This window comes from Oryzias latipes, chromosome 7 (genome assembly GCF_053564925.1).
Source record: "Oryzias latipes strain Hd-rR chromosome 7, Olatipes_Hd-rR_3.1".
In the NCBI taxonomy this organism is placed as follows: domain Eukaryota; kingdom Metazoa; phylum Chordata; class Actinopteri; order Beloniformes; family Adrianichthyidae; genus Oryzias; species Oryzias latipes.
In genome coordinates this window covers 7516318-7530685 of record NC_136243.1, presented here as the reverse complement: position 1 = coordinate 7530685, position 14368 = coordinate 7516318, and the positions used below count along the sequence as shown (strand labels likewise).

Genomic DNA, 14368 nt, shown 5'->3' with positions numbered 1-14368 from the left:
ACATGTTGCTGATGAAACACAGTCAGCCTCCCTCACTTAAATACCATGTTGCCCAGAAAGTTGGTTGAATTGTGATTTGTGGAAGGAAACAGACGCAAGAAACAAAGACGGGCATTGACGTATCTTAATACATTCTATGACTAAAAGGATTAAAATAAAACTTGATCTAACCGAAATGTGACTAAAAGTCACTTAACAAGTCATAGTGGACCAGTAAAGATGACTGGACAGAAGACTTGACACTTAATAATTAAAGTTGTGGCTTTTTTCTCCAAAGGGCTCAAAAAAGTTAATCAGACACACTTGTGATGATGGCTAACTCAAAGCTGGTGTGATCATTAAATGAACAAGCAAAAAAAAAAGAAGCTAGACTGAAAAAAAAGGAAAAACAATCAGAACACACAAATATGATGAAGACATTCCCCCGACTCAATGCTTAAGGCCGTGTCACGTGGCTATTATGTACATTTTGCAAATATTGCACAGAAGAAAATTGGTCATACGTGAATATATGTGAAAAAAGTGAGAAAAACTGTGGTGTGTATGTGAAATGTTCACAGCTGTATCATTAATGAACCACATAAAAAACAGAAAAGAGTGGCCTACAAATAAACCATGCAAAGAACATGAAAATCTATGTAGAAAATGAACCATGCGTGATTATTGCGCTGTTTATATGCAATATATTAGTGATCCGTGTGTCAATTACGTAATTTGAATGTGATGTGTGCACCGTATACGCAATATAAAACATATTCATCAGTGGGACATCTCTTAGACATGCGTGGAATGGTTGTGGAAAGACACAAAATTGCGTACGCATTTTGCAAAAATCATACACAATTGCGTAAGAATTACATAATAATTGCATAGAAACTACATTAAATACGCACTAACTGCATGATTCTCAACCAATTACAAATGTATAACATCTCAAAACCCAATTCACATAAAGACCCATCGGAAATCTGAAAGGAAGGAAATGAAGGAAATCTGAAATTTCATATGTGGAAAATGTGCAAAATGGACGTAATGCCTGTGTGACAGGGCCTTTACATTTAAACTATACAAGCTCACAGTCTGAGTAATACTGATGGCTTGTGAATGTGCTCACGGGAAGCAAATAAGTAAATCATGATTTTAAGGAGCACTGAAAAAGACATGGGGGTATTCAGTGTATTATCCGAATACTTTCAGACTTTCTCCAGAAGCTCACTACTTGCTGAATTTAATTCCCTTCAGTTTATGTTTTTGGTCTCTGTAATCAGACATGGACAAACTCAGCAAGAGGAATGAGTTCAAACATTTCATGGATTTTTCTGGAGACCAAACAAAAGCCTGTTTGTTTGTTTGTTTGTTTGTTTGTTTGTTTGTTTGAACAAAGACAATCATTTTGAACAGCAATAAGAGTATTTAAGAGTTGTCAACAGAAATCTGGTCACTGCATCATTACATGATTAGACAGCGACAAATTCAGTTTCATGAAACTGTTGCTCGTTTACAGAACTGACCAAGAAATCTTTATGAACAAAACTGTGATGAAATTGTGCAGATAACAAAACAAAATAAAGGATAATGTAAAAAAATTCCTAGTGTGGTATTCAAAGAAAGATTACGTATTAGTTTTTAAAACAAACCTAGATGCAAACATGACCAAATGGACCAAATAAAGTATACGGTGTTCCCTCACTATATCGCAGTTCACCTTTTGTGGTCTTCTGTGGGAGACCACAGAGGGGGGGAAGCATGGCAACATTGGGCACGCTAATAGCGTTTGCTCCGAAGACTCTTTTTTTTTTTGCAAATTGGTAATGAAGACAGACAAAAGGCAATTAAACCTACAGTTTAATTCACAACCTACTCAGCCTGGACAAGCCAAAAGACAAGTCCTTCAAAGAGCTTGTTTTACTGATGAAGAACTATTATGACACAAAACCAAGTGAAATCGTGCAAAGATTTAAGTTTGATTTTGGTAACCAGAAGCGTAATGAAACGTTTATGGATTATGAAGCTGAGCTGCGGCCTTTGGCCCAGGACTGCAACTATGGAAACACCCAACTTCAAAGGCTGAGGGACCGGCCTGTGTGTGAGATTAATGGTGATAGGATTCAGAGGCGTCTCCTGGCTGAAACAGATCTCACTTTCGAAAAGGCTCTGGGGATGGCAGTTTCAAATGAGATAGTAATTAAAAATGCACTGGATCTACAAAATGCTACAGCACCAGCAAAGCACAACGTCCTGGAACATTCTGACACATGCTTGTTTGGTTTCTTCCATCTACAACCATACCACAATTCAGTGACCCTGCAAACCTCCTCTCTGCTGGTCACTAAGTTCCTGTAAAATTTACAACAAATTAACAACAAACATCTCAAATTCAAGATAACACAACATGTATAAATAAGAACATGGACTTATCTCTAAGAAAAGTGTAAAGCCTTAAGCCTTAAGACATTCTAATCGGATCACGATATTTGAACTAAAAAATGATTTTTTTTATTTTATTTTTTTACATTTTACAATCATTTCTTAATTTTATATGTGAGCTTTGTCACTAATATACATATAAAAAATCTACCAATTATTCAAGATAGTTAAGGCCCCTATAAGCTCTATTAAATATATGTTATAATGAGAATCATAAAACCAAAGGAAGAAGCAGAAAGGATTTACACAAATATGTAGTCATCCATTCCGACCAGGATTTGGGTCCAAAGAAATCTTAATATATGCATCTGATAAGCATAAAAAACACACATCACTACTTAAGCTCCATCAGGACCAATTTTCCTCCAGCTGTCTTCCAATGTAACAAACAAACAAGGATTAGACCACATAAGTGGAGAACTCAAGTACAAACAATGTACCTGCTAAAATAAAACATTTCTGAAAGAAAACATTTTCTAAAAAGACATATTGGCTTGGTAATTACTTATCTAAAGAAAAAAGAAACTATGAAATGTAAAGTGTAAACGAAAGTGTAAAGAAACGAAATGTCAAGAAGCAAACAAATACAGATGATAAATAGCTTCAAATCCTGTTCTGGTTGCTGTTGTTTTTTTTTTTCCTGGGTCATCTTGTCATCGCGCAGCATATCTGTTCAAACAAACACGAGAGTCCCACACATAGGACGAGCGCAGTCACATGACTCCTTGGGTTGCAGTTTGGCAGATGGTACGACGTCTCTGCCATGGACACTCAGGATGAAAGATGAGCTGAACCTGACAGCTTCTAAGTGTGTGCGCTTCTCAGATGGACAGATGGCACAGATAGCGAAGGAGGAAGCTGATGTCTAAATCAGTTGTCACATTGGACCTTAGTTTTCCAAACACACAACTATGCATATTTATTTTGCAAAGTATTGTCTGATTAATTTTCAAACTTCAATCATTGTACATCATTTTTTTATATTTAACTGTCAGACTGAATGGAGCAAACACATTTTTACCCTCTGTTTTGTTTATAAATAGTATAATTTCCTTCACCAAACCTGTTAGTGGACAGATGATCATACATGTTGATGAAAACATTTCCTAATTTAAATAGGGAAAACTTTCTTCTCAAATGAGTAAAAGTTGTCAGCATGGATGGCTATCCAGGAGGGAAAACGTCCTTGAGTTTGCTGTAAATCAATTCTTTTTGAAAATATATTAACCAGGATGTTGTTGTTTTGTTTTGTTTTGTGCAGACTTTTGTTTTTCAGGCAATCCAAAGTTGAATGACTTCCTGTGTTTTTACATCAGCTGCCATGGATGAATGCACAGGGTGTTGTCATGGAAACAGCTGAGGTCGTGCTACCTGCTTTGTCCTTGGTAACCTTAGGAACTGGGGTTTAGATCTGCATGTTTAGTCAGCTGCCCCAGTCATAAAAGCACAAGTTGGTGCTCACTCACAGCTTAAACATGTAATGGATGACAGGCTTTGCAGAATGACCTGGCAAAAACTTTCCCCCTTAAAGCTCTGGGCAAAGTGTAAGGTATTTGGTAAGCAACCTGCTCCCTTTCCTACAGCAAACTTCCTATTCAGACTTGTGTTAGTTTGAATCCCTGCCTCTGAGTTCAGACAAACCTGGAAAAACACAGTTGGAATAGTTCTGCTTGCTTTGCAAGTTACTTTAGGCATCTCATGCCTTAGTCATCTGCACCCATATGGGGGGTTGACCCTTACGGGTGCTGTGGTTTTGGGATTGTCCAGGGCCGGGGAGGGTTGTAGAGTGGAGATGCTGCATCTTAACCCCTTTTGTTGTCCCAAAAAAAACCTTAACAATACTTTTCCACTAGTCATTTGATGACTTTTCCTAAATTGACCCCAGCTTTAGAAAACATTAATTCTTGCCTTTATTCATATTTCCCTGTAAGCTCTACAAAAGAAAAGTTACAAAGTGTAAGAATGTTTTAGAACTGTCTCAGCTCGATCAGTAAGTAGCAGAAGACATAACAGGTGGTTTTCTCACAGAATGCCCTGCCAGTCACCCCATCTGACCTAAAGGAGACAATGCCCCTGTGTGTGGACTCCCAGAGCATATAAGGGGGCTGCAGATGGGAGTGACCCAAATTCTCTCTATTAAAGCCATGAGTGCCTGCTACATCAACAGGTTCTAGAGCTGATTATTTTCAGATGCCCATCAAGAACATTTTGATTCAATTCAAAGTTTTTATATAGCACAATATTACAACAACAGTCATATCAATTGTATAAGAACATGAAATCATAAAGAACATGAAGTTACAAAATGCCATCCCCTCCTTCGCTGGTAAGAAAGAATTCCTAAACGAAAACTGATCCCAGAAAAAAAGAAGAACCCTCAAGGATGTACACATGAAGGAGGGATCCTCTCCCAGGATGGACAGGTGGTGTACCAGAACTCTTAGAGAAGAATAAACTTATCTAACTCTACAACTACATGTTTAAATAGTGCAGCAGATGGACTTCATCCAGATGGAGTTAAGGGACGGCTGGGAGCACAGACAAGCCAGAGGCGAGGTCCACGGTCAGGTACAGGAGCAGGAGCATAGATAAACGAACTGGAATCTGGAATCACTCCTGCTCCCCTGGAGGGAAGTTGAAAAGAGGGACAACACATGAGTCGCACCGCACCAAACAGAGGCACGGAGAACTAAATAAGTAAATGGTCAAGAATAGAGGACAGAACCATCATGCACCATACTTTCCCCAGCTTCTAACTACAAGCAGCCCACTAGCAACTAATTGTTATTGTCATTAAAATTTAATTCAAACATGTTAATAGTAAGTTGCATGCACTATGGCACAAATAGAGGATGGTAATAATAATAATAGAAAAAAAAGGTATTTCCGCTTGATCCACAGCAGTGAAGCAGTCAATTATTACAGAAGTTTCTATGAATGCCTTCCCTTCTACCACTTCTGCCTGCTCTGGTCTGATAGTAAGAATAACTTGATTCAACTTATGTCTAACTTTTGAGATTTTACTAACAGAAAATTTAAGGAAATTTTCAGAGCTGAGAATAGCAGGACTATATGGTTCTACTGAGCTCTGACTGCTGGTTACTTTGATTTGGAAGAGGAAGAGCTATCAGCGGAAGAAGATGAGAAAGATAACTTACAGCAGAAAGAATCATCTTCAGAAGAAGAAGAAATCCTTGAAGACTTTCTTTTCAAAACAATGCAAAATAACATGGTTCTTTGCTGCACCTTCGGTGTTCAGGAGGAACCATATACAGATGCTAAATGATCTATGAACCAATGATCTATGATGTCACCCAAAGGTATCTGAACTGCTAAAAGTTAAAACTTGAAGTGGTACGGCTGGATATTTTTGATTAACTGAAGATAATTTAGTCAGACTGTTCTTCTAAACATGGTCAATGTTGAAAATCCATTAATAATTCTACACACCTGCCAATCAAAAGTACTTCCCCATTATTATATACTTTTAAGATTCTTTGAAGTAGAAAAAAATCTGGTTAAAATAAATAATAAACAGCAAATGTCATAAATACAAAAAAAGCAATCACCTTTTTTTTCCTTTCACATTGGGTCAACAGGAAATGTGTCCGCGTCTGAAAGCTAACAGCAGGAATGAAGCGGTTTTCAGCAAGAAGAGAATGATCTCAGCTAAATTCAATTTAACAATCACAATAAAAATTTATGTTGATGTTTTTTTTTTTATTTCAGTCAGACAACTCTTGCAGTAAGAAATATTTATTTGAAATTTTCCACATTCTTTTAGTTGGCATTCACATATTTTCGTTTGGCATAAGGCGCCGTTCAATTCCATGAGAAATTTCCATAACACTTTCGGGTAACAAAACCCCCCCTTTACAGAGCCCACAGGTGGAAGCCGGGGAGGAGGGTGGGGCGAAGAATGAGCGCTGAAGGAAGAAAGAGAATGAACGACTGCGCACCTGGGCTTAAATAAGACGCTGAGCAGGTGAGTTAATTGACTGAACCGCCCTAGGGTATTTACCTGTAAAAACACTGCAGCGAGTATCTGCCCGAAATACGATAAATCGTCATTTTTGTGTAACACTTTGAAACAATGTTCGTAATAAGCTAGTGTCTAAATGAAACTAATGACAAGCATGACAATAATATTGGGTGAGGTGCAACACTTGGAGTGACTGGTTTTAAAATGTTATGAAAGTGAGATCAAAGAATGTGGTTTTGGATGAATGATAAGGCATGAGGAGTTTGTGGTAATAACTAATGTGCTATGGTCCAACTTTATCCTCACATACTGGAAAACGTTTGTGGCACTAAAAGAGTGATTCTATGTTCGATTTCATATTTGATGATAAAATTTGGTTGTAATCCTTTTGACTCTCGTTTTTTTCAGATGTACAAGTAAGAGCTTTCATAGCTAAAATACTGTCATGAATGATACCTTTTATGTTATGCCAAAGGCACATTCTTTGATTAATGAGAAGCTCAAGGACATATCTGAAGATGACTATGATTACTATGATGACTTTGACTACATTGAGATGACTATTGTTGTAAATATTAGGCTATATAAATAAATTAAATGGTAATTGAATATCTTTTGTTTCCTAAATTGCATCCATGAATAATGTCCACCTCTCGTTATAGTGGGAATAGACAGATTTCACACCTCCATGGTTTTGACCAAGCCTCACAGACTGTCTATACATCTGTCTATAGTTTTAAAAAACTGAATTAAAAAAGAGAATTAAAGAAATAGTTGAAACAGGGCAGATACATTAGTTCCATCTTCATAAGAGCAGCACATCATGGCATGTTAATTATTGTTTATGTATGTTCTATGTCTTTTTTATTTACTTGAACCCACACTTGAACATGACAAAGGGAGTTCCCCCAAAAAAGCTCTGGCTGTTGACGGTTGTGAAGGAATTTGTTTTATTATTATCATTGCTTAAATGTATTTGTTTAAATGTATGTTTAAATGTTAACTCAGATTGACCTTTTTACCTCTTCTGAAAACAGTTGTGTGTTTGTTCATCTGCTTCTCATCCCAGCAAGGAAGAGAGTGGGGTTTACGACACACTGTCCTGAGCTGATAAGGGATACTGTTTGAAGTTAGAATCCACCAAATGGGTCATTATACAACACCCCCTAATGAACTTTTTGTCTTTGTCTTGAATTGTTACCTCCCACTTGTGTTCTTAATAAAAGGTGCACAGGGAGAGGCAGAACCTTTGAGAAGAGCAGCGTGTTGGTTGTCTTCTGTCACACTGGCTTCTTCTCCCTCGTGCATGAGAAACTTGATTCTTGTTGTGGTTTGTTGTTTATAATTGTGTTTTTCTTTAATGTCTAGATGCATTTATCTGACATTCTTTGGTCCATTCGAGCCGGATGACAACATATCTGCGTCCTTGGGGGAGGACCATGCCGATTGAAGTCTGTGCACAGCCCGTGAGACTAGGTCTCCGGAGGAAAGTCCGTCGTAGTGAATTCTACGCCGGCCAATCGACTGGTCTGATCCCTGGGTCCGGATTGACGTTATTCGTTAACCAGTCAGACCACAACGACAAGGCAAGTACAGCGCTTTTTCAGGGGTTCGAGTCCCCGAAGTGGCCCAGAATTCTGAGGGACAGGTTCAAGTCCTGTTGCCTAAAACACGTGTGGGTTTGGAGTCCCGGAAAAGTCCAGAATTCTAAATAAAGGTGTAGGTTCGAGTCCTGCAGCCTAAAACGCGTAAGAGGGTTCAAGTCCCTAAAAGGCCTATTAAAATTTAAAAATAAATAAAAAATAACGTTTTTTTTGGTGTGAATGTGTGTGCATGTGTGAAAGGAGTGAACTTGTTCGAAGCAGTGGGCAGCTGGAAACCTTGCGGTGTTAACACAAGGCTGCTTGTTGGAGTGGAACAAGATTTCATCTCATTAGGCTTTAGGTGAAAAGAACTCAGAGTCTAAAACGGGTTTTGCTCCTGGGAGGACCCTAAACGTGTGACCGGATCAGACAATAGGTCTGACCTAGAAGCTTGTTGCACGGGGAGTGAAATTCGGTCCTGAGAGACATTCTCTGTTGGTTCTGATCACACTCTGTGACTAACGTAAATTAAAAAAATAAATTAAAACATGGGGGAATTCAAATAGAAAAGTTGAATTAACATGCGATTAAAAATATATGGAAAGAGGTTCATCCAGGTTCAACTACATTCTTGGTAAATTGGGATAAAACTACAATTTTAAGGGGAATGTACTGAATTAGTTCAACGGTTACCAATTAAAAACAGAATAAAAACTAAAAAAGAAACAAAAAAATAGTGACGAATTAATTTGCGCAAAACTGTGCTTAAATGAAGCCACGAAAAATAAAGAATGGCATTCAGAAAAGTAAAACTAGAGAAGCATGTCTGATTGCTAAAAAAGGAGGATAAATCAGTTGTGAGACTCAGACCCCTGCAACTGCAGGCTGCAGCAGGCTGCAGACCGAGCAGGGGCAGGATGAAAGGTGGGGAGAGCAGAAACCAGCTGATTTCTCACCTCCTCCCTACCAGGGGACAAATGCTCCTCTGTTGACGGGTTTTTACCCACCAGTGACTGATTTAAATACACTAGAAAAAGGAAAAATAATGTTAGGAGGAAAAGGGAAAAAACATGAATGGAAAGAAACTTTGGGGGTTGGTTTGGAAGAAGCTGGAGAGTCATCTGAACCCAATGATTGAAGTGTCCAATCCCAGAGCTGGAGAAGATGGCCAGAGGCCTACACTTCTTGTGTTTAGGACCTGGACATTAGAGGATGTTAGGAAGGCAGTGAGGGGAGTTATCTCTCATGAGCAAATGATGGAAGTTCAGAGAGCTTATCATCTGAATGGCATTGAATGTCAACAAGCATGGATGACTGCTATGAAAGCAGACTGGGCAAAAGTAAAGGAATCCTATGAATGATGACGATCCACCCAGACCTCTTCCACATAACAGTTTAAGAGTTGATTCAAAGTCTTACACTTTTAGGACAAAGAATTAGAGAAGCCTTTCCAATGAGACCTGATTATGGAAAGATTGGTCAAACTAAGCAAAAAGATGGAGAATTAGTGTTTGATTTTAGAGTCAAATTTGAAGAAGTTTTAAAGCTAATTGTGGACTCAGGGATAATGATAATGATGATGGTCCCTATAGACAGCAGCTGAAACAAGCTTTACTGCAAGCTATGAGACCAGAGATTGCAGACTAGATAAGGAAACTTTACGTTGATCTACCAACAGGAGCACTACAACAGTTTAGGAATTTTGCTGTTCATGCAGAAAAAGTGATGGTGAATAAAAAGAAATTTAGGAATCAAAGTGAACATACATTTTGGCAGGAGGAAAGTAGTGATGTGTTTTTTGGAAGGAATGTGAACAGAGGAAGAAATTGTGGTCGTGGAAAAGGAAATTTTAAAGAAAATTTTAGAAGAAGGTCTAGAGGAAGTAGCAACAGAGGGTCAGAGCAAGTTGATGATGGATGTTGGATTTGTGGACAGAGAGATCATTGGGAGAGAGAGATTGTCCTGAAAGGAAGAAATCAGATTGATTAGATGGTAAAAGAAATGACAAGATAAAAGATTAATCAGAACTAGTAATTCAACCAATTGGTGATGAATTTTTAGATCTCACTGAAAGGGAAATAGTTTTTGTTGATGGGTCAGCAAAGAAAGATGAGACAGGCAGAAACAAAGTGGGTTTTGCTGTTGTAACTCAAGATAAGGTTTTGAAGGCAGGACCCCTGCCCGGAAATTACTCAGCACAATCAGCAGAGTTGACAGCTTTAACTGAAGCATGCAAACTGTTTAAAGATAAGCCAGTTACAATCTACACTGATAGCCAATATGCGTTTGCTATAGTGCATTTTATTTTGTCAACAGTGGAAGAACAGAGGGTTTAAAACGTCAACAGGAAAACCAATAATGCATGTAAACTTACTGAAAGAATTATTGACTGCTGTAATGTTACCATCTAAAGTGGCAATATGTAAACGTGAGGGACACACACAAAGAACAGATGATATTTCTAAAGGAAATTCCTTTGCAGATGCAACAGCAAAGCAAGCTGCAACAAAAGATGTAGAAATATGCACAAATGAGGATGTGACTGCGGATGCACCCGCTGATGTTTTAAAGGAAATGCAACACAGTGCACCGAAACAAGAAAAAGATTTATGGTTGAAAAAGGGAGCAAAGTTGAACAAGGTCTTTATGTCAGCACAGAAGGTAAACCTATTTTACCAAAATCCATGTACAAATGGGCAGCAATTTTGAGTCATGGGCTTTGCCATGATTCAACAGGGGGGATGGTAAACTATGGTAAACTTATTAGAGAAATATTATACAACTTATGGATTTATGCTCTATAAACTCTATAAAAAATTTTTTTGTAAACAATGTGTTACATGTATGCATCATAATCCCCAAGGCAATGTTAAATTTAAGAGAGGAAAATTTCCTGAACCACCTTTTCCTTTCCATACAATCCATACGGATTTTATTGAATTGAATAAAAGTAAAGGATTGAAATATTGTTTAGTGATTATTAATGCATTTTCCAAATGGGTTGAAATTTTTCCATGTGCAACACAAGACGCTATTACAGTAGCTAAAGCTATTTGTAAAAGAATGATCCCAACTTTTGGCTTTTGTGATAATGGTACACATTTTGTAAATCAAGTGATAGATCTAAAGAGACATTGTAGTTATCACCCACAGAGTGCAGGATTAGTTAATAGAACTAATAGCACTATCAAATCAAAGTTAAAGAAATGCATGGAAGAGACAAACAGACAGTAGCCTGACTGCATAGACTTAGTTCAACTAAGCATGCGTATCACACGCACAGCAGGTCAACCTTTAACGCCTTTTGAAATGTTGTATGGACGTTCTTACAGGTTACCAGACATTGATACTACACAGCAACATTCTCCAGATGATGATGCAAATTTAGTGGATTATTTGAGAAAAATGTTTACCACTAAAGATGTGCAAAGGACAAATCACGTGCCAGATTCCTTTTTATCTCCACAGGACACTTCACCAGTGCAGGTTGGTGACTGGGTGTTTGTGGAGGCCATAAAAAGGAAGTGTTGGTCCAGCCCATGGGGGGAAGGGCCATTCCAAGTCCTGCTGACTACACCAACAGCTGTAAAGATTGCTGAAAGGACGTTTTGGATCCACCTGTCACACTGCAAGAAAAAGCATCTGGGTGAGGCTAATTCCAACTGCTAGGTGGGGAAGTCTGACTACAAAGGGAGGCAGCTGTATAGAAGCTGCTTGTCTCAACGTCAGCGAAGCCGAGACATCCACCTAGTCTTAGGGAAGAAAGCACACCAGAACTCTTTTGCACTACACGGATCCTACACTGTTAGAGGACTTGAGGAGGTGATGTGCTAGTAACCTCTCCCTCCCGAAGATAGGCACATATCCACCATGGCGTGTCCAACTGGGCTAAGAAACAGTTTATTTTGTTTACTGTTCCTGCTATTCCTGACAGGAGCAACCACATGGATTCGATTCTTTTGGAATCATTATCCACCCGCAAGAAGAACCACCAGTGAGGAAAGAAACATTTCTCGACGATGGCTGAGTATTGATGAACATGATGTTTTGAATAGTCCAAAAATGAACATAACTCACCTGTATATGACAAATTCTTGGTATAGGTATGTTATGTTACTGGCTAAGGAAATGCATAGATCTGATTGCTATGTTTGTTCTGTAATTGAAGCTTCATCCCTACATCCTAATTTGCAGGCAAAGCAATTTTCTGAGTGGAAGAGCGACTGTGTTATTGAATATAGTACCAGAGGGTATATTAGTACTGGAGCCGTTACCACTTCAAATGGTACGCTTGTAAGACCGAGTTGCGAGAGTTTGTATCAGTTTAAAAAACTGAAATTGACAAAATCATTAGCTCCATATGCTTGTGTAGAACCAGGAACTGTTTCCACATTGCGTAACTAAAAATGGCACAGAGTTTTTAGGAACTTTGCCGATAAAGATGTGTCATGAACTTCTTGTTCCCTTCACAGTCCAGATAATCAATGACAGAGTTTCCCATGGTTATGCTGTTCCCTGCCCCAGAGGACGTTGTGTTGAATCTAATCCAGATTTAATTCCAGGTAACAATGGTACTTATGTGGTTCATCAAATGTTTTGGTTATGTGGGCAGGCCCTCTACCTCAGTCTGCCTAGAGACTGGAGTGGGATTTGTGTTTCTGTAAAGGTCACAGGTCACACTTTCATAGTTTCTGCAGTCCATGAGCCTCACCTGAGCCACAGACGTAACCTTATTGATGTCAAGCCACATGATTCCATTTGGGGATCACATGTTCCTGAAGACCATAAACACTGGAATACTGGGGAAAAGGTAACTATGGCATTATTTCCCTAGGTGGGAAATGCTAAAAACGCTCTCAGAATTGAGACCATTGATTATAGATTAGGTTTATTTTTGAACGCTACAATTAAAGCATTTAAAGGCTATAGTGAAGAAATGTCAAGCATGAGACTTATGGTTCTACAGAACAGATTGGTTTTGGACTTATTGGTTGCTCAGGAGGGAGGTGTTTGTAAAATGTTAAATGATACCTGTTGTACATTTATTCCTGACAACACCAATGAAGGTCACAGCATCACTGAAGCATTACATCAACTTGAAAAGGTTCAACAGGCAATGCAGGATGACAGGAAACCCCAATCTTGGGATTTCTTCTCCTGGTTTGCTTTTGGTTCCTGGTGGCAACTTTTGTTAAAAATAGTGACACCTATTCTTATGGTACTGATCATATGTTGTGTGTTCACTATGTGCATTTTTCCTTGTATTCAATCTATGATTTCCAGAGCAGTGAATGGTGGAGTACTGAGTGTTCTTCTGAGTCAAGAATACAACTTGTTATTAAAGGGAGAACAAGATGACTGTAATGATTTTGAATTTGAAATTACTTGAAAAAAAAAAAAAGAACTTCTCATCTGAGTGTAAATTGAAAGTTTTATAAAAATGAAGATGTCACAGAAAACTGAAAAGAGATGTGATATTGGATGTGAGATTTTAATATTTATCAATGATAAAAAGGAGGGAGTATGTGAAGGAATTTGTTTTATTATTATCATTGCTTAAATGTATTTGTTTAAATGTATGTTTAAATGTTAACTCAGATTGACCTTTTTACCTCTTCTGAAAACAGTTGTGTGTTTGTTCATCTGCTTCTCATCCCAGCAAGGAAGAGAGTGGGGTTTACGACACACTGTCCTGAGCTGATAAGGGATACTGTTTGAAGTTAGAATCCACCAAATGGGTCATTATACAACACCCCCTAATGAACTTTTTGTCTTTGTCTTGAATTGTTACCTCCCACTTGTGTTCTTAATAAAAGGTGCACAGGGAGAGGCAGAACCTTTGAGAAGAGCAGCGTGTTGGTTGTCTTCTGTCACACTGGCTTCTTCTCCCTCGTGCATGAGAAACTTGATTCTTGTTGTGGTTTGTTGTTTATAATTGTGTTTTTCTTTAATGTCTAGATGCATTTATCTGACAACGGTCAATCCTAACAATGTTAAAATTATTTTGAAATTAATTCCGTAAATTATAAAAACATGAAAAGTAGTGGCGATACTCTGTTAGACAGTACAAAGTAAAGGTTGTTAAAAATAAATGTATTTATGAAACACAAATACACAAGTCCTTTCCTCAAACACATGTCTCAATGGGATCAGATGTTTCTCTGTCTTCATCATTTATACCTTTTTTCCAAAGTGTTGTGAGCAGCTTCTACCACGTGCACAAATACAGGAAAGTTTCATTTGGATTCATCGAACAACAGGACCCTTTCCCACTCTGAAATAGTTCATTTGAAATGAGTCTTGGCCCAAAGGACGCAACACTTCTGTACCATAATCAAACATGGCTTCATTTTTGCATGACTGAGCTTTGATATTT

General features: G+C 38.2%; 1 long non-coding RNA gene across 1 annotated transcript; it reads left to right on the top strand.

Annotated features, from left to right (window-relative positions):
• The first annotated feature begins 7341 nt into the window (after positions 1 to 7341).
• LOC144994014 (uncharacterized) lies at positions 7342 to 13901 on the top strand. Its single transcript, XR_013657355.1, has 2 exons — positions 7342 to 7995; positions 11461 to 13901. It is a non-coding gene; the product is annotated as an uncharacterized LOC144994014 (long non-coding RNA).
• The last annotated feature ends 467 nt before the right edge of the window (positions 13902 to 14368 follow it).